This window comes from Sciurus vulgaris (genome assembly GCF_902686455.1).
Source record: "Sciurus vulgaris genome assembly, chromosome: 10".
In the NCBI taxonomy this organism is placed as follows: Eukaryota; Metazoa; Chordata; class Mammalia; order Rodentia; family Sciuridae; genus Sciurus; species Sciurus vulgaris.
Genome location: NC_136470.1, coordinates 125,391,253 through 125,412,377, shown reverse-complemented (window position 1 = coordinate 125,412,377; position 21,125 = coordinate 125,391,253). Strand labels below are relative to the sequence as shown.

At 51.5% G+C, this 21,125-nt stretch overlaps 1 protein-coding gene across 2 annotated transcripts in view; it reads right to left on the bottom strand.

Annotated features, from left to right (window-relative positions):
* The window catches only part of MRAS (muscle RAS oncogene homolog), a 52,189-nt gene extending 31,285 nt beyond the window's left edge, over positions 1–20,904 (bottom strand). Inside the window, exon 1 of one of the 2 annotated variants that reach the window (XM_079156051.1) lies at positions 20,731–20,904. The gene's annotated coding sequence lies outside the window, so the exon portion shown is untranslated. Of the gene's footprint in view, positions 1–20,470; positions 20,685–20,730 lie in introns of those variants that run through there. The other variant, XM_079156052.1, reaches the window with a different exon arrangement.
* Between the last annotated feature and the right edge of the window lie 221 nt (positions 20,905–21,125).

Genomic DNA, 21,125 nt, shown 5'->3' with positions numbered 1-21,125 from the left:
CTTGTTCGACTGGAACGTCTCTTATCAACTGGAATGCTATGCTGAGGATTTGAGGCCGTCAGAGCTCAGAGGGAAAAGCCAAAATCATTCAGCACACCTGTGCTCAGGGACGCTGAGGCCCCCTCCAACCATCTGAATTCTGGTTCCTTTCCCCGTTTCCTTGGCCTTCACCACACATGGTCATGCTGGAACCTTAGGGCAACTGGCCAACTCTGTTTAATTTAAGGAAAAGGAAGGGGAGACGCAGGTGGGAGTTTTATTTTGATGACGCTGAGTCCAGCTAAGGCTGTGATTCTCAACCAGGGGCGATTCTGCCCTCGAAGATACTTGCAATGTCTGGGGATATTTTTGGATGTCACAACTAGGTGGGTGTCACTGGCATCTCATCAGCAGAGACCAGAGATGCTTCTACACATCCTGCACTGCACAGCATGGTCCCCCACAAAACATCGCCAAAGTGAAAACCCCTAAGCTAAGGAGGGACCAGGATTCTGCCGGGCGAAGGGAAGCCAGGCATGGTGGTGCAGGCTTGTAGTCCCAGCTACTCAGGAGGCTAAGGCAGAAGGATCACTTGAATGCAGAAGTTTGAGACCAACCTGGGCAACATAGCAAGACCCCATCTCAAAATAAATAAATAAATAAAGCTAAACAAACAAATAAACAAAAACAAACTGGCCCCTTAACAGATAAGGACTGATGTGAAGAGGTGACTACAGAGGAGTTACCTCTTGACCTTTGGAAATAGTGTCAAGGAAGAGAGAAGTCAGGAAAAGAAAGCGCAATCTGAAAAACAGGAGGGAAACCTACATTTGTCACAAGGATGGGAGCTGACAGTCCCCAGGAGGAAGAGGCTGGCAGGGAGGTGTCACCTGAAGAGCCGTCAGGAGCCGCTGCCAGGGATCTAGGCTGCTCGCTGTGGACCCTGCCAGGGAGAAGCCAGGTCCTCCTCTAAGGGCCTCCTTGACGGCACGATCACTGGCTGGAACAGAGGGAGAGGAAGCTCCATCCTACCTTTCCATGGAAGAAAAGAGAAAAATCCCTGTGCCAGGGGAAGAGGAAAGCCACAGTGTGTCCTACGGTCTCTCAGAGGGAGGCAACAGGCCCAGAGGACAAGGGACTGGGGTTCCTGCAGGACACCCCTACTTGGGGAGGGCACTGACCACACCGAGCCACAGTTTCCTCATCTATTAGATCATAGGGCTGGCTTGGGTGTTTCCTATTTTTATTTTCATCTCTGAAAGAGTCTTCAATTCTAGGTTTAGAAAGAAAGGGTGTTAGTCCCAAATGTGGGTTCTGTGGCCATCCTGATTTGCATGGGGTTACAGGCCAGAGTGGTTGCAGAATCCTTTGCAGTCACTGAAGCCTGATGTTGACATTTAGGACTTCCCCCCAGTGTGGGGGAGTATTCGCTTTTATACAGAGTATAAATCTGTCTAGGCTGGGTGGAGGATACACTTGCATAAATATATCAGAATTGGAAATGGACATGCCCTCTCCCACAGCTGTGAGCACACGAGACTTTATTCTAAGGAGATAACCAGGGAAGTGTGCAAAGAGGGTGGGAATGGGGGAGGGGAATGGAAATAAACGTTGCAGAAGAGAATTGAAGAAGTTTGTCTATATAATGGAATAATATGCAGTCAATTAAAAAGGATGATACTTACTAGTCTAAAAAAAAGGTTGTAGTATGTATAGACAAGGGGGGTGAAAATGCTAGGCTGCAAAGTAGAAAATACACATGATCCTACTTCCAGGAAGGTACCCATCAATGAATCCACCCATCCAGGCGTGGATTTGGCTTTGAGAGGTTTAGAAGGTTGTTTCTGAGTTCGACTGCAAGGCCCTTTAGTTTTCTCAGTGTTTCACTTTCTACAACAGGTATGCACAGACATACCTACTCATGCATGAATTCTGCATCCATATTGAACCAACTGTGGGTTGAAAATATTTTAAAAACTACATGTATGCCGGACACATAAAGACATTTTTCTTTATCATTTTTCCCTGAATAATACAGTATAACTATTTATGTAGCATTTATATTGCGTATTAAGTATAGAAGTAATATAGAAATGATTTAAAGAATATGGGAGGATGAATATATGCAAATACCATCTCATTTTATAGAAGGGACTTGAGCAGCTGTGGATTTTGGTATCCTTGGGGTGTTCTAGAACCAATCTCCCTTGGACACGGAGGAATGACTGTATAATATTGGTAAACTGGAAAAGTTTGACAATAGTATAATGTTCCCCATAAATTAAAATGTTCAAGTCACCTAAAAATGTTTGATTTTAGCTCCTTTGGGTCAGGACTGGATCTGGCCCTGGCTGCAGCCCCAGAATCTGGTTCCTACATCTTGCTACAAAGATGGCCATGAGCTGTGGCTTCAATGAACTGAGTTCTCTCATGGCTAAATCCACCTCAGCGATGGCGGTCCAAGGGGCCGGAGGGGAGGAAGGCAGAGAGAGGCAGGAATGGTGGTGTGGCGGGGGGGGGGGGGGGGGAAGGCCAGCTCCCGCCCTCCTCTCCATCTCAGGTCGGCAGACGATGGAATCAGCTCCTCACCACCCCTCATGAACCGTGGCCGTCTCGCCCAGCTGCACCGAGGCACTGGGCCAGGGTGACACCTGTCTGCTGGTGTCAGCTTCCCTTCTCTGGGGGCAGCCCAGCCACAGTACTAAGTGGGTGGGAAGGCATGGGGAAGTAAAATCACTTCTGTTGATTTTCTTCTTGAAGGAAATCAAGATAACACACTAGTAAATATAAGAGAGGACACGAACTGAACCTTTGAGTCAGCGCTCAGACCCCCCACAGCAGAATCACCTGGGGACTTGCTCAAAGTCCCTGCTCAAAGTCTCTGCTTGCCAAGGCAGCTGGCAGGACATGGTCAGCTGAGGGCACTCTTCTTTGTACAGCACCCTACACTCAGGGGTTGAACCCCACAGGCCACCGGGAACTGTGTTATCGGGGTTACCTTCCACCTGGGGCTTCCTTCTAACTTGGACTTGGTGGAACAGGGCTAGACTGGTTAACACACCAGGCTGAGTTGCTTGTGCTGCAAACCCTTCTAGTGCAGCCTACAGCTGAAAGTCCAGGCTCCTCCACTGGACATCTAAGGCCTGTCACCTTGTCATTTAAGGCTGCCCTCACTGACCTCTCCAGGCACACCAGTGCCACAGCCTTTCATACTGTCCTCTCACCCTCAACCAGCTTTGTGTCCTCTCAGTGTGCCCTGTGGTCACAGAGTGCTCTCCACACACACCCAGGCATCTGGGAGGGTACACACTCCTTCCTGGGTCAGGCCCAGGCCCAGAGCCACCTCCCAGGGGAGACACCACCCTGTGCTTGGAGCCCTGTAGTTCCTGGTGCAAAGGTCACCATCACACTTTGGATTCTCTACACGTTCATATGCACACAAGGCAAGGGCTGCATCTTGTTTCTCTCTGTCCCAGAGCCTGGCACAGCACTGGCATAGCATGGGTACTTGCTAGACACTGGTATTTCTGAACAACAGCCAGATGACCTGCCAGCCAGAGCTGGCCCTTACAATGTAGAGGGCTAAGTGACAACTCTTGGCCAGGAAGGAGGACTGCCTCTAAGAGGTCAGGCCAAGCCCAGGGACAGGGCCCTTCTGGAGCAAGTGTGGGCTCAGGAAGAAAGCAAGCATGGCCAGAACAGGAGAATGAGTCCAGAGAACACCCCGATTCAGGAAGGCTTGAGGCTGAATCTTCTCCTGATGGGCATGTTTTTTCCACTCAGAAAAACCCTCTGACCAAATGACATCTTTGTAAATGGAAGCACAGCCAAGACGGCAAGAGGCAGGCATCCCTCTCCTACAGAATAAGCTGGTCTCACATGGCACAATTTTTAAAAAGCCACTAATAGGCTATGACTGAAGTCACCACGGGATAAAATGCTGGTTGGTCTGTGGTTAAGAAGCAAAGTGCTTACATTCGCAATTCTCCTCTCCTTTCCAGTCCTCTCAACGGGGAGACACCTTGGAGATCATTCTAGAATGCTCGCTCTTCACTTGTGTGGACCACGGATGGGCCCCTCTGAGGTGGGAAAGTGGTATATAAGATAGACTAGGATTCTTCTTAAAGATTCCCCCCTAATTTGCTGCGCTGGATACTCTCCTACTGACTAGCTGAATGACCTTGGGCAAGTTCCGCAAATGGCCTTTGTATCTTACTTGTAAAGAGGGGTTGGTTAGAGAATCACACTTGCAGAATTGCTCTAAACATGAAATAGAAATGTATGAAATATGCTCAGCTCAGAAAAGGTGCCCAGTATTTCCTCTCTTGCCTTCTTTCCTTTGCTCTTAGAAGAGAGGCAGCATTCTCTCTCTCCCCCACTTTCCCCCTCCCCGCTCCACCCGCCTCTTTCATGGTTCTTCTGCTCTGAGGCTCCAAGATTCCCAGACTCCAACTCCTCCTGCATTAGAAGCCACACTGGCATCTTGGCTCTCAGTGCCAGATTAAATAGGCCTCCGTGGGAACATCACCCACCATCTAGAGCATTGTTTCCATGGGAAATGGCTCTGAGGTTCCAGGCAGCCCCCTCCATGCAAAAACCAACTTCTGGAACAGCAGCCACTTGGCAGTGAAGGCAGTTGAACTGGTTCCCATGGCAACCAACTACTCCCAGAGCCCCACCCAGTCTACAGGCTGCACCAGCAACCTAAACCATTGCTCATACTGGAAACTTCTTCCTAAAAGGCAATATGGCTTCCTCAACAATTTTAATAACATGTACATGAAAACCTCAGGCATCTTTAAACTGACAAGTAAGCTGTTTTTGATTGCTTTTTGTTTTCTGTGGGGTTTTTGGTACTGGAGATTGAATCCAGGGACACTTTAGCACTAAGCTACATCCCCAGCCCTTTTTTAGTTTCAGCAGGGTCTCACTAAGTTGCTTAGGGCCTTGTTAAGTTGCTGAGGCTGGTTTTGAACACATGATCCTCCTGCCTCAGTCTCCTGAGATGCTGGAATTACAGCAGGCAGTGCTGTTTTTTCACTTTCTTTACTCATAATTGTCATCCTCTTGTGTGATCTGAAGTTGTTTCACAATTGGGGGAGTGATCTCCCCAAGCAGGTGGTAAGCTCTGTGAGGACAAGAGTCACCTCTTCTTATCCCTTGGCGGCTCTCATGAGCCCCAGCAGGTTCACATTAGGGAAGGTTCTGTGTCTGTGCATAGACAGACTACTTCATCCTGCCCCAATGCAGCCTTCCACCCACCGGCCCTCCTTTGTGCCAAACAGCAGGAAAATGAGGTCCATCCTTCTGAAAGGGGCTGATGCATACCCTTAGGAAGTGGGTGGCTGGGTGGACTGGAGACCCCAGCTTGAGATTTTCATTAAGCAATTTTCCAACTGTGGTGGGTGGGTCTGGGACCTCTTGGGAATAGTCATGTGCAAAGTCCCTGGGGCTCTCAGTGGGGCAGAGGGGGTTGGGGGAGTAACCGCCTTCCCTCTGTAGCCAGGCAGCCTGTGCTCCACTCATGTCTCTGATATGAGCTCCCTGTGTGATCCAGGGCAAGTCTTTTAACTCTCTGAAGTCTTAGTTTCCCCATGTGTAAAACGGGGACCCAAGAATGTGCAAGGCCCCAGTGAAAATAACTTGGAAGGTCACTCAGCAAGGACATATTTGCACTGATAGGCAAATTTGTTGGGCCCCTCCTCTCTCTTCTGACCTGGCAGGTCCTGGTGATTCAGTCCACTTCCCTGTCCTGTCCATCAGCACCTATACCACATATGACTGTGTGGCAGGATCTACCACAGTAACAGATACAAATGCCAAAGACAGCAGTGGGCCCCAGACACCCCCTAAAATAGCAGTGCTCACTAGCTATAATCCCTCTCCAAATCTGCTACCACCTTCTCAGGTTCCCAGGTTCCAGGGCTTCTACAGAGCTTGCTTCCTACTGTGTCTATTGTTCCAGGTGAGCTGAACACATGGAAAAAAAAAAAAAAGACTACAGAGGCTGCGAGCAAGGGGTCATGGGCTCCCTGGCCACACCCCACACCAGGCCCACGTGCAAAGCAGCAACATATCGTCCTGACCAGAGCCAGTGGTGCCCAGGAGGAGTTGCACAGTTAACAACTGCCACCGTGGAGTGGACCTCAGCCCTGGATGTTCTGACACCAAAGATCACGCTTTGCACTGCTATGTCACAAGGTCTCCAATTCTTCTGTCAATTGTCAATTTGTTTGCATCATCCCACAGCTTTGCTTTAACTGTCGGGGTGAGTCAGGACCCGGCAGGGCACTCCACGGCCTGCGGCTGCGTCCCTGGCCCTGACTATAGGACGACAGATTGTTAGAGGTTCGGAGAGTGGACAACTCACAGCCTCTGCCAGAAATGCTGCCAACTTTACTGAAGGTTTGGTAATCACTGTTCTTTCGCCTATTTTGATACTAATTCTTTGAAAGATTTCCCCTTACCTCATTCACTCAGCTGCACGTTTTCTAGATAAGTAAGGCTGAGAGAGTAAATTCACATGGAGCTAAGTCAGTCCTGGGAAGCAGATCTCATCTTCATGATGTCTGGGTGTGCCCAGCTCTGGGGGATGAGGGCACGCTGGGGGCAGTAACCCAGCCCACGTGGAGGAAATGGCTGTACATTCCAGGAGCTGCCCCTCCCTTCTGCACAATTCCCAGAAATGGGCAGCTTCCCCAGAGTCACTGACCTGCAGGTTGGGCGTAAATGGTGTTCTACCCTCCAGGGGCCCAGGCCACTTGGCATCTCTTAATGGTTCACTCTGCCCTCCCCAAGACTTTGCCCCAGCCCTGTGTTTCATATCTCGCTCATCCCAGCCCAACACTGTCATTAGACCTCTCAACACCTCCATGAAGCCCCCAATGTATTCGGCTCACTCCGGTCTGAAGGCAAGCACCCAACCAGCCATGTATGCTATCTTGTGCTGCAAAGACCTTAAACACGGCGTCTAGATGGCAAGTGTGGGGCGTGGGCACAGCCCCTCCCCATTCCCAGGGCCATGGCAGGCCTCACCTGGGGCCTCTTGCTTGCTCAGCCTTAGAATCCTTATCAACACAGCACTCCTGGCTGAGAGAACGGGGTGACTGGCACAAAAGCAAACTTGTTTACCATCCCAGATCTAAGCTCTGCCTTCTTATTCCCTCCCACCCACTGAGTAGCCATCCTTTTCCTTGGGAAGGGCTCAGGGCTTTGGGGACAGCCTGCCTGGTCATCCCTAGAGAATGCTAGCACTCAGGTTCCCTTTCAACCCATAGTTCCTGATTTTTTCTTTTCTTTTTGCTTTTTAAACCCATCTCCCCTGCCAGGATCACACCTACTGGCAGCAGAGCAGAAATGATCCCAGGAGCCCCAGAGGTCCAGACCAAGGCCGACACTTGAAGCAGGCCAGGGGAGAGCCACAATGTCCTCAGCCTTACAGCCCTCCCTCTCTCCTCTCCCCCAGGACCATGTGCCTCTTATATCACAACTATTAACACTTGGGTCTTTTCCACAAGAGACAGGGCCCTCCTGGGCAGGGCCTGGCCTCGCCATCTGCCAGCACTGAGTCCCTGAGTATTTGCAGAAACCACCTGCCACAGCCAGGCCACCAGCGATTGTGTTAAAACAGCAGGGAAGCCTGTGTCTGGTGCTGCTGGAAGATTTTACCACTTAATTAACTCATCTCATTCTCACAAACCCTATCAGGCAGGGGCTTTGATTATCCCCATTTCACAGCTGAAGAAACTGGAGCACAGAGAAGTAAAATACCTTTTCTAAGGTTGCCCAGCTGGAAAGGGGCAATGACAGGATCTGAAACCACCCAGTGTGGTTCCAGAGCCACAGCCAGCAGCCCACCCTACACAAGAGCTGTTCCCTGCTCAATTGTGGGCTGGTTGCTCACCTGGAGCTTGAGCTGTAACCTCACGCAGGTTGCTTATCTTCTGTACAAGTGAGGCAGTAGCAGCATTTGTCTCATGGTGGGATGAAAGGGGACATTTATTTGCTTGATCCAACACCAGCATCCTTCAAGATCCATCCCAAGCCTCTCCTGCAGGAAGCCCTGCTGCTCCAAAGTCCTTCCTGAATTTCTGGAGCTCCCTCCAAACTGTCCCACAGAGAACAGCTTGACACATCTCAGCACACCACTCTCCCTGGAAGGTTCTCCCACCAACTGTGACCTGGCTTCAGCTCCCAATCTGCCTTTGAAGGTGGCTCCCATGTTTCAGCCTGGTGCTGATTCCTAGGACAGCAAGCCCCCAGGTGCTTGTTGACTGAACAATGGCTGAGAGGTAAGTTTTGCACAGTCAGGAGCCATGACTTCTTCTGTATGTCCCCAAGTACAAAGGAGATGCTTGCTTGCTGTAGAGCGCGGGAAAGATACCAAACTGCTAGTGAACTTGACATGAAACCAGGTGTCTCTATCCAGTCCTTAAGTCCTAAAGTGTTCTGCAGCAGGAAACCTGGCCCTCTCTGTGCCTTGTGGCTTGTGGGGTATATATATAGTCTTAGAAGAGAAAGAGGCTGACAGGTCACAGGACAAAAGGATGGGCTTGGTTTTACCTGATCTGGAGGAGCAACCCAGGAAAGGGACAGGAACCAATGGAAGCCACCCTCCTCTACAGACACACACCCATTCACCCTGTGGACTGACACCCCCAGTCGGTACCCCAGAGCACCTCTGGGTCACCGGGTCCTAGGAACTGGGGATGCCAGGATGAAGAAGCCTGAGCCCAGCCCAGCCCTTGGGGCTCATAGTGTGGTGGGAGGCAGAGCAAGGTGACAGAGGGCTCTATAATGTGGGAGCCCAGGAGTTGGGGACAGCTCACCCAGCCTGGGGACATTGGGGAAGCCCTCCTGGTACAGATAATGCCAGAATGGAGTCTTGGAGGCCAAGTAGGTATTAGCCAGGCAAACCCTATGACAAGTGTGTCCCAGATGTGGAAGAGAAGCTGCAAAATATCAATCACAGGTGTTAAAAACCCAGAAGGCACTGGGTACTGCAACTGATCGTGGGATGTGGGTGTGTGCACAGCAGAGGGGATGCGGGCAGGGTAAGGGTGGCAGGGCAGGAGGTTACTGTTGGCTTCCTGAAAACTCGGGAATCTTTGCATCCCTACACTAAGCACAGTGAGCTGCTTAAGAAGAACTCAATGACAAAGGAACAGGTGGCCAAGGATGCGGGGCTAACAGGTGAGGGACTGGAGGCCCCAGGACCCTTCCCTAACCACAGGCCATCATGGAAGCTCAATGCAGGCTTGCTGGACAGCTGCCCAACCAAGCAGGGCCCCAACAAGTTTTTTGGCTGCCCTCAGGGAAGTTAGCCAGTAGGAGAATCCCAGCAGAGATGCAAGGAGACTAGACTAATGGCACAGTACAAATTTACGATGCTCTAGAAGCTCAAAGGAGAGGGGACAAAAGGGCTAGGAGGTTGGGGGTTGGGGGAGCAGAGGCAGGTGACCCAGATGAGGGCCAGCTGTCATACAGCAGGAGCTGTGTTGCCCATTTCATCAGTGGTGGGCAGAGCTGGAGATGCCAAGGCATTTGCCCAAAAGGCACAGATTAGTAAAGGGGGAAGCTGGGATTTGGCCCTGAGACCCAGCAGGTGGCAAGACTAAAACCGCGTCCTGCTCACCACTCAGCTTATCCACAGGCCTGGTGGGTCTAAGGGCTCTCAGGACGGAGGGGTTATTAGGGGCCTCAGTGTCAGGGTCCACACAGCCTCAGAACAGGAGGCCTCACTGGCATGGCTGGCTCACAGGAGTACCAGCCACCGGGCCTCTAGGGTCCCAGCCCTGCCTCCACTGTGTGTGTCCCTGAGCCTCACGGAGGACAAGGAGGGGTCTCAATCTAGGGGGAGAGACAGGGTCTCCTGTCCTGTGGAGCGTGGGCTCTGTGAGGGCAGGCTGCCCACAGGCTCATGTTTCCTTGGGTGGCAGCTGAAGCGAGAAAGGAGAAAGTGGCTTTATTTTTAAACCTTATTCTCAGTCCCTGGAGGTCTATTAATATTTTCCTAGTCTTGGGGCAGCCATACCTGCAGCTAAGGAGAACTTCCACAGCCCTCCACAGGAATCTGCTTGTGACTGGGAAGGTCATGCTAGCGGTCACCCTATGGGACGGCTGGCTCCACACACTCTGGGCGCACCCACCCTGAGGGCCCTGCAGGCCTGTGGCCCAGCAGGCTGCAGTCCTGCTGTCCCCATTCTGGCTGGGGTGACCCCTCTGCTGGCTGCCCCATCTTGGGCTGCTCAGGCTCAGCCCTGCACAAACCGGCTTCACAGGCCTCTTTCCCACCTTTCTGCCCTGACTCCCTCTTCCTTTCTGTTTATTTCAACCCTTTACTTTAAATTCAAGGTCAGAGTTCAGCACGCTCACCCACTCAGTGTGGTGTCTGCCCTTGGCCTGGGCCCCGCCCCTGGCACTGTCCCCCCCATCCCCCACTTCAACTCTCCCCAGGTCCTGGGTGCTCCCAGAAAACTTGCCCAGGGGTGCCTGCAGCTCCTGCCACCCCATGTGTGGTCTCTGCTCCTGCTGCCCTAGCAGAGTGTCTTCAAGGATGGCACTCAGTTGCCAGGCTCCAGACTCTGTCCGCGCAGTCTGCCGGTGAGTGCTCTCTGCCGGTTTTGCCTAGAAAGCCAGCCATCATAAGGAGTGCCTTGGGCTGGGGAGATAGAGTGCCTCAACTTCCCCAGGATGTTTTGAACTGAGCCCCAGAAGTCCTCCTTCCACTGGGCCCTCGGCTTCCTCCTGGAGCTTCCTTCCTTGCCTCTGTCTATGGAATGCCAGGCAGGTGCAGCCAGGTGCCAGGTGGCAGCCATCACTCCCCTTCACAACTCACACACCTTGCCAAGAAGACACTGTTAGCCCCAAGAACCCTGAAGGATACAGAGTTCTGCCCTTTGTCCAAGGCCACACACGTCCATCTGAGGCCTGACCACCAAGCTCTGGCTGGCCTCAGAGCCACTGTGCCTCCTCTGGAAAGTGCCCCCTCTGCCGCCCCTCAGAGCCAGGACCTGGGTGCTGCTTCACTGTCAGAGTCCTCAGCTAGAGCAGGACAGGGCGCTGAGGACTGGACCTCGTCCTCTCTGTCTGTGGGCCCCCTAAGAGCCTGCACCAGTTGACTACAGCAACCAAAGACTATCTGCCACAAACTACCAGATAGTTTTAAAAAGTATCCATAAATTTGAGTTATGTGTAGACCAAATTTTAAAATACCAGCCATCAATTTAAAAGTTTCATACATTGTACAAAGCAAACAGATGACCCCCGGGCCTTATGGGTGGCCCAAGCCCAGGTCACTAGCTGCCACCTTGGCCTTTCTGAGCTGCACACAACCAGTGGGGTGGCTGTCCCCAGGCAGACAACCTTCTTGCTGTCTTGGCCTGGCCTGGCTTTGGCTGGAGAGCAGCTGAGATGAAAGGAAGTGGAAGTGACCCTGAGGAGCAGCAGCAGGGGATGTTCAGGCCAAAGGAAAATTTCCAGAGGAGTGTTCTCCAGGGGGAGGGCACACAGCCCACCCGCCCAGCAGTGTGTCAGACCTAGGGCAGTGGAGAGCAAAAGGCACCTCAAAGAGGACCCTGGCTGGGATTTGCTCTCATCATTCATATTCAAAATACTAAACACCATTAATGAAGAATGTGAACTTTATTTCTGCTTAATCAAAAGAAATGGTCCAGGCTTTTCCCTGAGGTGGGGTGAGGTGATCCAATCTCCATTTTAAAAGAGTAACCAGACTGCAGAGAGCCCGACTGAGGCCAAATAAAAGAGAAACTTCCTGAGTACGAGTCAGGCATGGCGACGAGCAGCAGGGGAGGTGCGGGATCTTCTCTGCCGAAGGCCTACAGAGCAGGACAGCTTCGAGCCAGGGTGGATGGCTTCTCAGAGGCCCTTCCCCACCCAGGATTGAGGCCACCTTTTATACCTCACTCCTCAAGCTCTAAAGGGCTGCTGTGTTTCTTCTGCTCTCCAAACCAGGCTGGCCAGGCCAGGCAGCTGTGGCATGGAAGAGGGCAGAGCTGACAGGCCATAGGCGGGCTCACCCAAAGGTCTGTACCAGCTGGGGCCAGGTTCCCATGCCCTGCTGTGTACATACAGCGCTTTCATTAAAAGTCATCATTAAAAATCATCTGCCTCTCTGCTAGCTGCAAAACCTCAGGCTAATTAAACACTCGTCTGCAAAACTGTTGGTGGGTGGCAGCAGCAACCAGTGGGATGTGGATCCAGGTTGAATCCTGTGGCCCAGATTGATATGTAAAATGCCTGTTTCCTAAGCCCTGACCCATGCTAAGCACCTTACCTATGCTTCCCTGAACCCCACCTCATCCCAGACTCGGTGAGATTACTGTCATGTTCTCCACAAGCATCCAGTTTGCCTTGACAGCACACTGCATGATGGTACTTAATGCTTAGTTGTTTATGAGGTAATGTATCTTAGGTTGTCAGTAGCCAGCATGTGGCTGGCACAGAGGTGCTCAATAAATATTTATTGGCCTCTATCATCTCTAATCCTCACAGCTACTCTGCAAAATGTTCTAATGGGAAAGCACAGGTTTGAAGGCCCAGCTTAAGAATCTGATCTGTTAATAATGACGACAATCACTCCATAGTTTCTGGTTCTTACTGTAATTCTAGGGTACATAATTCTTGTTTAGACAAACTCTTTAATGACCCTCTCCAGATTAAAAATAGGGTAAAAAATTGCTAGCCTAGTCCAAGATAGATGTCATCGTTCCTCTGCAATGGAAAGTTGGAGTTTTCAGAAGGTCTGGGGGTAAGTGTCCAGGAAAACTGGTCTCTGGAAAATGGTAGTAAAGTAAGTTTGAGGGGAGGGACAGCCAGGGCGAAATTGGTTGGGTGTGACCACACAAAGGGAGGATTTCTGACACTGGATTTTAACTTCTGCCCTGTTCTAAGCCACAGGCAACCTCCTTTCTTTTAAACCCCTGGAGAAAGCCTAGAACACAAGACAGTGGTGGCAAATGCAAACCCGACCATGTAACTGACTAGAGAAGAAAGGGGGACAGAGGACAGTGGGGACACTCCCCTCTCTGGGTATGGAAAGGAGGCTCAAGGAGTGGGGGACTCACTCAAGATGAGTCATAAAACAGGGAGTGGAGCAAACACTCCCAGGAAGGGAGGACGGAGAGAGCCTAGGGCGCCCCAGGCTGCCAACTCCCCAGCCCAGCTGGGAGGTCCCAGACCCCTGCCTGGACACCGAGCTCTGCCCCAGACTGTGCTTGGGGCCGTGGATCCCCACCTCTTCTTCCCCACACAGATGGATCTCAGCCCTCCGTCCATCTTTCCTACTCGCCCACACCAACCCTAAATAGAAAAGTCCCTGTGAAATGCTCTATTAGAATGACTATTTTGTTGAAGTGCCAAGTGACCAGCTCCTGCTGCCCCTTTCCATCCCTCCAGCCATCCCCAGTTGGAGTCCAGAAATAAAACAAAGGCTTTGTTTCTTTATTTTGATTTCCTCCATAAAATCTCAAACATGCAGGAAACACCCACCCAGGCCCAGATAAGTGGACTCAGGCGGCTGTCCACTGAGGGTGGGTGGGGCTGGGGGTCAGTGAGTGGAGGTGGACGTGAAAGCTGAGGCCACTGGCCTGGGATGCCTGGGGGTGCCAACGGCCGGGCTCTGGGAGCCTGACCCCGGGAGGGGAGAGGGGCCAGGTGTGAGGAGCGCTAGGCCTTCAGCTCCTCCAGGAACCTCAACCTGAGGAATGCAGAGGTGCACGGAAGGCCCAGGAGGCATCTCTCACGAGGCTTTTTAATATATGTGCCCCCGAGGCTTTGGGACAGCATCTCCACCCTTCTTCCCTCATCTCCGGTTACAATAAAGCAGGCATTGAAAGAAGAACATGAGAGAGGCTATTTTGGGTTTCTGGCCTGACTCGTGAGGGAATGGTACTGGCTGAGAAAGATGCATTTGCCTCTATCTCCTCCTCAGGGTCTCTGTTTCCAGTTAAAACATGAAGAGGTGAATTGTGGGTTATCTAAAAAGAGAGAATTTCCCAGAAGGTATGTCGGAACTCTAAGAGAGACTAAGAGAAAAATAATAATAAATGGAATTAAAATTAATTTTGCTTTTGAAATGAATATAATGGTTTGGGGAGGCAAGAACTTGTCCCCAAACTATCCCCAAATGACCAGCTCCTGCAGGAGTGAGTGGCCCTCCCAAACTCTACCACACTTCTAGCAATCTCCACACAGGTCCATGTGCCTATCAGTACTTTCCATCCAGTATCTGGAATACTGAGGACAGCCTACCACACAGGACTTACAGCAGGGTATTCGTAAACTTGAACTTTCTTTTAGAAAGTGGGCTTGTAAGTACAAGACATAAGTATATTTCTGTATGATCAAATAGGACCTGGTTTTATGCCTCTAACTGCTTTCATGGGTACCACTTCTGTGAGTCCTTCTTGCTGACTTTGGCAGCATCTCCATCAGAGGGAGAAGAACCCAGAGGTGCAATTCCTTGCTGACAACTCAAGGATGGAAAGCACTTCACCTCATCCTCCCCACTTAATAAAGAGGACCTGGGGACCACCTTGGGTCCCCAGTGTGTATTCAGAAACTAGCTTAAACCTCAGCCCCCCGTTATGACTCGATGAAAAAGGATTCTGGCTGGTGAGGAAGGCCTTTCCAGAAATGTCTAGATCTTCACTGCACAGCTTTAAAAAGCAGAGCTTTGCTGACTGTTCTAACTCAAGCTCAAGCTACATGCAAATGGGATCACACCAGCCTCCGGAATCTACTCATGGTGGGGAGAAGGCTGAGAACAGCTGGGGGAGAAGATGCTTCCTGTCATCACAGGGAGCATCCACCCTCTGACTTGGGAGCCAACTATTCTGCCCCAGCATGGGGCACCTGGGGTCTGTTCCTAAGGAAGAGCTGGAACCGGTCACCCTGGGGATTAGAAAGTACCCTGTGGACTTAGTCCCCCTCCTCTAAAAGTAGTTCCATACTTTACAATACAAAATGTATTTTGTCAAAGATTGTTTAAGACAGGCTGCTGAACAAATCGTCATCAGTCTTAAAAATAGAATTGCATGTTCTCTGTCTCTCCCAAGTACACCTGCCACCTTCCCTCTAAATTACAGCTCAATTGGGGCAGCTGTGACTAAACTGTGCCATGCGACCTGCAACAGTCAAGGCAGGTGTCTGTGATGGTGGAGGAACATCTTCAAAGGTCAAAGCCAAAAATGCACATTTATCTCACTCCTCAGTGTGGTCAGAGGTGATGAAAGGAGCATCTATGTACGGCCTCCATGGAGGCCAGCAGGCATTTCCAGTGGATTAGCTGGGCACCTGATGACACAGGAGAGAACCAATACATGGAAACTCAGGGTGAGGCTCCCAAAGCCCACCCCAGGCTCAAGATGGGCCCAAACCAGTCAGGACAAATGATGAGGGATCTGTTCTAAGTCCTGCCCACCGTGGGAAAGATCAAGTACAGACAAGATGGTCACAGCCACTCATTCTGGGTAAGGGGTGCTTGCTGTTTCTTTGTTGACATGATGTTTCTTTTTTTACTTTTCAAAATTAAAAAGAGAAAATGCTGGGTACAGTGATACATGCCCATAATGCCAGCAACTCAGGAGTCTGAGGCAGGAGGATAGCAAGCTTGAGGCCAGCTTGGGCACTTAATGAGACCCAGTCTCAAAATAAAAACTAAAATGGACTGAGGATGTAGCTCGACGATAGAATGCCCCTGGATTCAATCCCCCTACCAGGAAAAAAAAAAAAAAAAGTAACTAAATTAAAGTACACTGTGATTTAGAGGTTCATAGGTTGAATACAGGGTTAGGGAGAGTTGGAGATGACTGGCGGCCCTCTCTCTGCCTCCTTTGCCAATCAGCAGGGCTACACCTCTGTGACTTACACTGCCTCACTTTCCGCACAGCCCGCGTGACCTCTCTCCTCAGGGACCCTTGGCCCCTGGTAGCACTGATTATGTATATCAGACCCTCAGCACCAGCAGAGAAAGGACTGAGCCTCTAGGCCTGGGGACAGCAGGTACAGCAGAGGAGCACATGCTTCCACACAAAACTTAGTCAGACTCTTTCCTGCCTCAGTTTCTCTTAGGCGATGACCGTGCGGCCCTGCCTAACTCCCTAAGCCTCAGTTTTCTCATCCATAAAAAGCTAATGGCATCTGGAAAAACTTGTGAGGCTTAGCGCTGGTGAGTGTAAGGAGTACAGCAGAGGGAAAGTCCACAAGTCTAAGCTGAAAGAAAGATGCCTGGGTGGCTGGATGGGAGGGAGAGAGGAAGAGAGGAAGGGAGGAAGGTGACACAAAGAAGCTGTCTTCAAACAATGCAGTTTGAGAAGTTGAAGAAAGTAATCTGCTCATGCTGGAGAAAAGCAAGACTGTCAAAGGTTCGTGTGGGATAGGCTAAGGGGAGAAAAGAAAGAACTTTCCAAGGATGAGCGGGCCCTAAGGAGAATGGACTGACTTGAAGGGCAGCAGGAGCCCCATCTCTAGAAGAGCCCACCTGCAGACAAAGCCCCATCCCTGGTAGCTGTTGACAGTTTCCTAGTCTTGGCTCAGAGGGTCACTTTCCCATTCTGGCCATATTTGTCCACTACTGTTATTAATCCTTATCTTCAAATCACCACACTTTCAAAAAGCATGCTCTTCAGCCTTAATATGAATAAAATATTCACTTAAAGACCGGTTTGATGTGATCCTTTTATATAATACATATAAACAAGTATGTAACCTTTAAGATGGAAGGTGCCGTCTGTGTCCCGCAGAACCCTCTGCCCCTCACCATGAGCGATGTGCTCTGCTGGTGTGAGTCCAGACTAAACACGCTCCCGGCCCTGTCGGGTGGAGGATTCTGCTATCTGAGGTTTTGCTTGAATACTGATAATGCTCGGCATCCGCAGCGTCCTTTCTGGTCTCTCACCATATTTCATCTGTGTATTTCATCGAATCCCCATGACAACCCTGAGGGCCAGGCAGAGAAGTCACAGATGGAGCCTGGGCCCATGCAGCACAACACATGCCCCACCCAAGCCCTCTAGACAGTCCCAGAGGACCAGGAGTAGAGCGCAGAGCTGACTCTCCATCCCACCCCCTCCACTCTACCATTCCACCGGCACAGCCACATCCATCCTTGTCTTGGCGCTGTCCGAGATCTCGCTAGCAGAACAAATCATATGTAAATTGTGATGCTTCACCCGTGGGAAGCCTGCTGCCTGGCCCTCTTGACAGAGAATATGCCCTTCTAAGCCCCAGAATGTCAACTCAGCAACTGGTGATGACCCACATTGTCATTTGGCCATCTGGCCATCAGCAGGCCCCATCTAGTGAAGCTGCCAAGAATAGGAAAGGACATTAATATTAGGGACAGTAAGAAGCTACATTCACATGGCTGCTTCACCACTCCCACAAGAGCAATGCCTGCAGAAAGCAGCCTGGGATCACACTGGCTGGATAAAAGCCCTGTGGTGGGGGCCAGGCCAAGGAGGGCTAGGGACCTCTGGGAATAGATCTAACCAAACTCCTCACGTGTGGCAGGAATGCTCCCTGGGAGACAAGAGACAGGCACCGTGGATTACAGGGCAGGTGCCCAGGAGCACAACACAGCCTTCCGTCATTCCCCACCACATCAGTTATGCCTTCTGAAGTCCAACCACAGAGCTCACAGACTTTACCCCAGGCCGGGCAATGATAACCACACCACTCTGTGTACCCAATACCCACCTTGCCTTCTCAGTCTGCCCTGGATGGCGTGCTGGCTGGCCTGGCTGGCTTATTGAGCAGGTCCTCAGTAAACACTAGTAAAGCAACATGGTTTAGACCAGGGGTGGTCAACATGGGATCCAGGGATCATTTTCAGAGTTCTATGAATCCCTTTAATTATATACCCAACTTTGCACATAAAACAATTTTTTTCTGGACCTCTCATTAGCATATTAAAAAGACAGTGATTTAAGAACATAAAAATCTAAAACTCACCCTCAGCTATCTACAGCTATTCATGGCTATCTATCCCATGCAAGAACTTGCCAGAAGTACATAGTGACCTCATAAGAGCTGAAAGCATGTTTGGGTGATCTGAGCTCTGTTTAACCTACTGCTATTTGAGTTCTGTTACTTGCAGCCAAAAGCATCCCCACTGATTCAGGACACAAAGCCCAGAGGCATTGTCTTAAGACCATGAGGATAGGTCACCAAAAGAATTCCTCTCCAAGCTTAATTCTCTGCTCAGTCCCCAGAAAAAGGGTACCTGCCAGATGCTCCAGGTCACAGAGAACTCACCCAGATCCTTCTTTTTTCCCATCCCCAGACAAAGGTAACTACCTCACAGCTGGTCCAGGCCTGCCTAGGCCTGGCAGGTCTAAAGCTTCTGGAACTCAATGCACACCCTCTGGACACTTGAGAACATTCCAGCTTCACATAGGAACCTGTTCCCACTTAGTTCATGTGAGTATGGCTTGTACAAACTACACAGTGCTTCTGAGCAGATATGTCTTCTATCACTTTCAGGAAGGCACTTTCTGTTCAGAGCATTTCATTGGTAGAACAAATTACAATGATTAAACCAGGTTAAAAAAATACAGAATTGGAGGTCACATTTCCCTGAGAACTCACTAGACACAAAAGGTTGGTCAAAATCGTGATTCTGACTGATGTCAGGACAAGTCACCCCAGAATCTCAATTTATCAGAGCCTGCAATTCTTCCTAGTCCAGGTGATCACTGGAGCTCAGAAACCAACTCCAGGGGGCTGGGTTGTGGCTCAGTTGGTAGAACACTTGCCTAGCACATGTGAGGTACTGGGTTCAATCCTCAGCACTACATTAAAAAAAATAAATAATAAGTATTGTGTCCAACTACAACTAAAAAAAAATTAAAAAAAAAAAACCAATCCCAGACTTTTCACTTTATAAGAAAGTGTAAAATACCTGTGACTAGAGCTAATACTAAAATAATACCTGTCACAAAAAAAGTCTCATATAGCAAAAAACATGAGAATTGGAAAACAGAATCTGCTGCATGCAGGAACAAAGATAACAACCTTGAAAGGTAGTAAGCTGCCTCCCCAGGGGACCTTGACCACCTCCCTTTTGCATAAGGGAATCACAAGGTCACATGGGGGGGGGCAAGGGGTAGTTTCTACCAGAGGACTGGGCTTGCTCAACACCTTCCCCGCCCCCCAAAGGCGCTGGTAGAACTTGGAACCCCCACCCTTGGCAGAGAAAGACCAAACTACACCATAAACCACAGACTGAGATGTTAAGTGGCCGCTGGGCAGTGTGAACAAACCCACGGGTGAAAACCATAGCCCAAAACATTCAGCCCCAGTCAGCAGGGCCATGCGACTTACAGGAAATTGGGAGGTTTATAAAATGTTAGCAGCTCAAGTTTCTTCCCGGGGAAAAGAAGCAGAAGAAACTCTAAGATCTGTCTCTGTGAAAGTGCTTTGTTCACTGCTGAGCTTTGACACGTGTCAGTCACTAATATTACACACAGCCACTACCTCACACTTGAACCCACCAGTGTGTGTCTGCAGAGAAGGCTGCATTACAAATGCATAACCTAGTCTGCACCAGTGCATTCGAGCCCAGCACAGCTAGACTTTCACAGCAGGGGCCAGAACAGACATGTGGTCAAAAGCGTGGACTTAGATATGATCTTGGGGAAATCGCTGATTCTTTCTGGCCCCAATTTCACCATTTGCACACGAGGATCATAATAAAATCTTTCTGGAGGTGTACTGTAAAATGATGAGCAAGTCCACCTCAAGCGTCTGGTCCTTGTAAGTCCTGCTGTTATTACAGTGGACACTTCAGGCTTTCAAGTCTGATCTGCTTACTCCTGCTGCCAGGCAAACCTCTGGAGACTTTAATTGCAAGCCTCATCAGTCACCCTCTCTGGTCTGGTCCAGGACAGAGTGTGAGTCCTGGAGGAGCAAGAACCACTTGGCCCAATGAGGTTTTACACCAGCAGGGGCCCATGAAGCAGAAGGGACAATCCCAGAGCTCTGATCAAAGCCCCGGTGAAGTGGTCTTTGTCCCCCTCTCCAGACTGCACTTTGGCTCCATCTGGGGTCTAACTGGGTGTCCAGAGTGTCGCCGTGCTGCTGCCAGGCATCACCTCCTCTAGGAGGCCTCCCCTGACCTCCCATACTGGAGTGCGGACTCCTAAGCGCTCCCACACCCCACTGACCACTCTGGGTTGTCACTCTTTCTCGCGGGGGAGGAGTTGGCACTGTGCCTGGACACACGGTGGGGACCCTGCCGCATCAGTTCCATGCAGGAGCCCAGGCCTCGGTTGTGACCGGAGCCCCACCTCCCCGAACCCGGGCACAGTTAGGAGTTGTTTATACAGAGGCAGCTTTTTATAATTCAGATGAATTTGACAACTCTCCGGGAGGATCCCCGTCCTCGTTAACGCCATTTTAAAGCGGGGACAGAGCCCCCCACCCCAGCCCCGCCGTCCACCTCCCCTCCGAGGAACCCCGGGGTAATTACCGTGGAAGGTCCCTGAGCAGGGAGCAGGCCCTCCCCTCCAGGGTCTTGGTGGGGGACCGATCTCTCGATCGCACTCCGCTACGCGGCAGCCGGCGATGGGGGCAAAAGGCCACGCACAGCCAGTCCCAGGACGCAGCCGGCGCGTGCAGAGCGCTGCGGAGCCAGGGGGCGGCCACACCTCCCGCCCCGGAACAAAGCGCACGCCGAGGCCGCGGACGGCGCGGCCGGCCCCCGCCCCTCCCAGGCTGGCGACCACTCACCTCGCGCTCCGGCCCCGGCTCGGCTCTGGCCCGCAGGCCGCCTCCTCCGCGGTCGTGCCCGGGAGGAGGCAGCGCCGCGCCCGCCGGCCCCGCGGCAGCTGGACTGACGGCTCCCGGCCAGCCAGCCCGCCCGCCGGCCGCCCTGGCCGGTCCCCGCCCCGGCGCCTCCTTAAAGCGACCGCGCAGCCCTCGCGCGCCCGGAGCGCCTGGCGCGCCGCGCATTCCTTATATTGCAACAGCGCCTGCTAAAAATAGAGCGCCACCGCGGGCGCCGGGGGAGCCGGGCCACGCCGCGAGGCCCCGCCGCCCCCGCGTGCGCCCCGACCCCCGCAGACGCGCGCCGAGTCCGGGGCCCCGCGGGGCGCGCAGGCCAGGCCACCGGCGGGGCCCCGGAC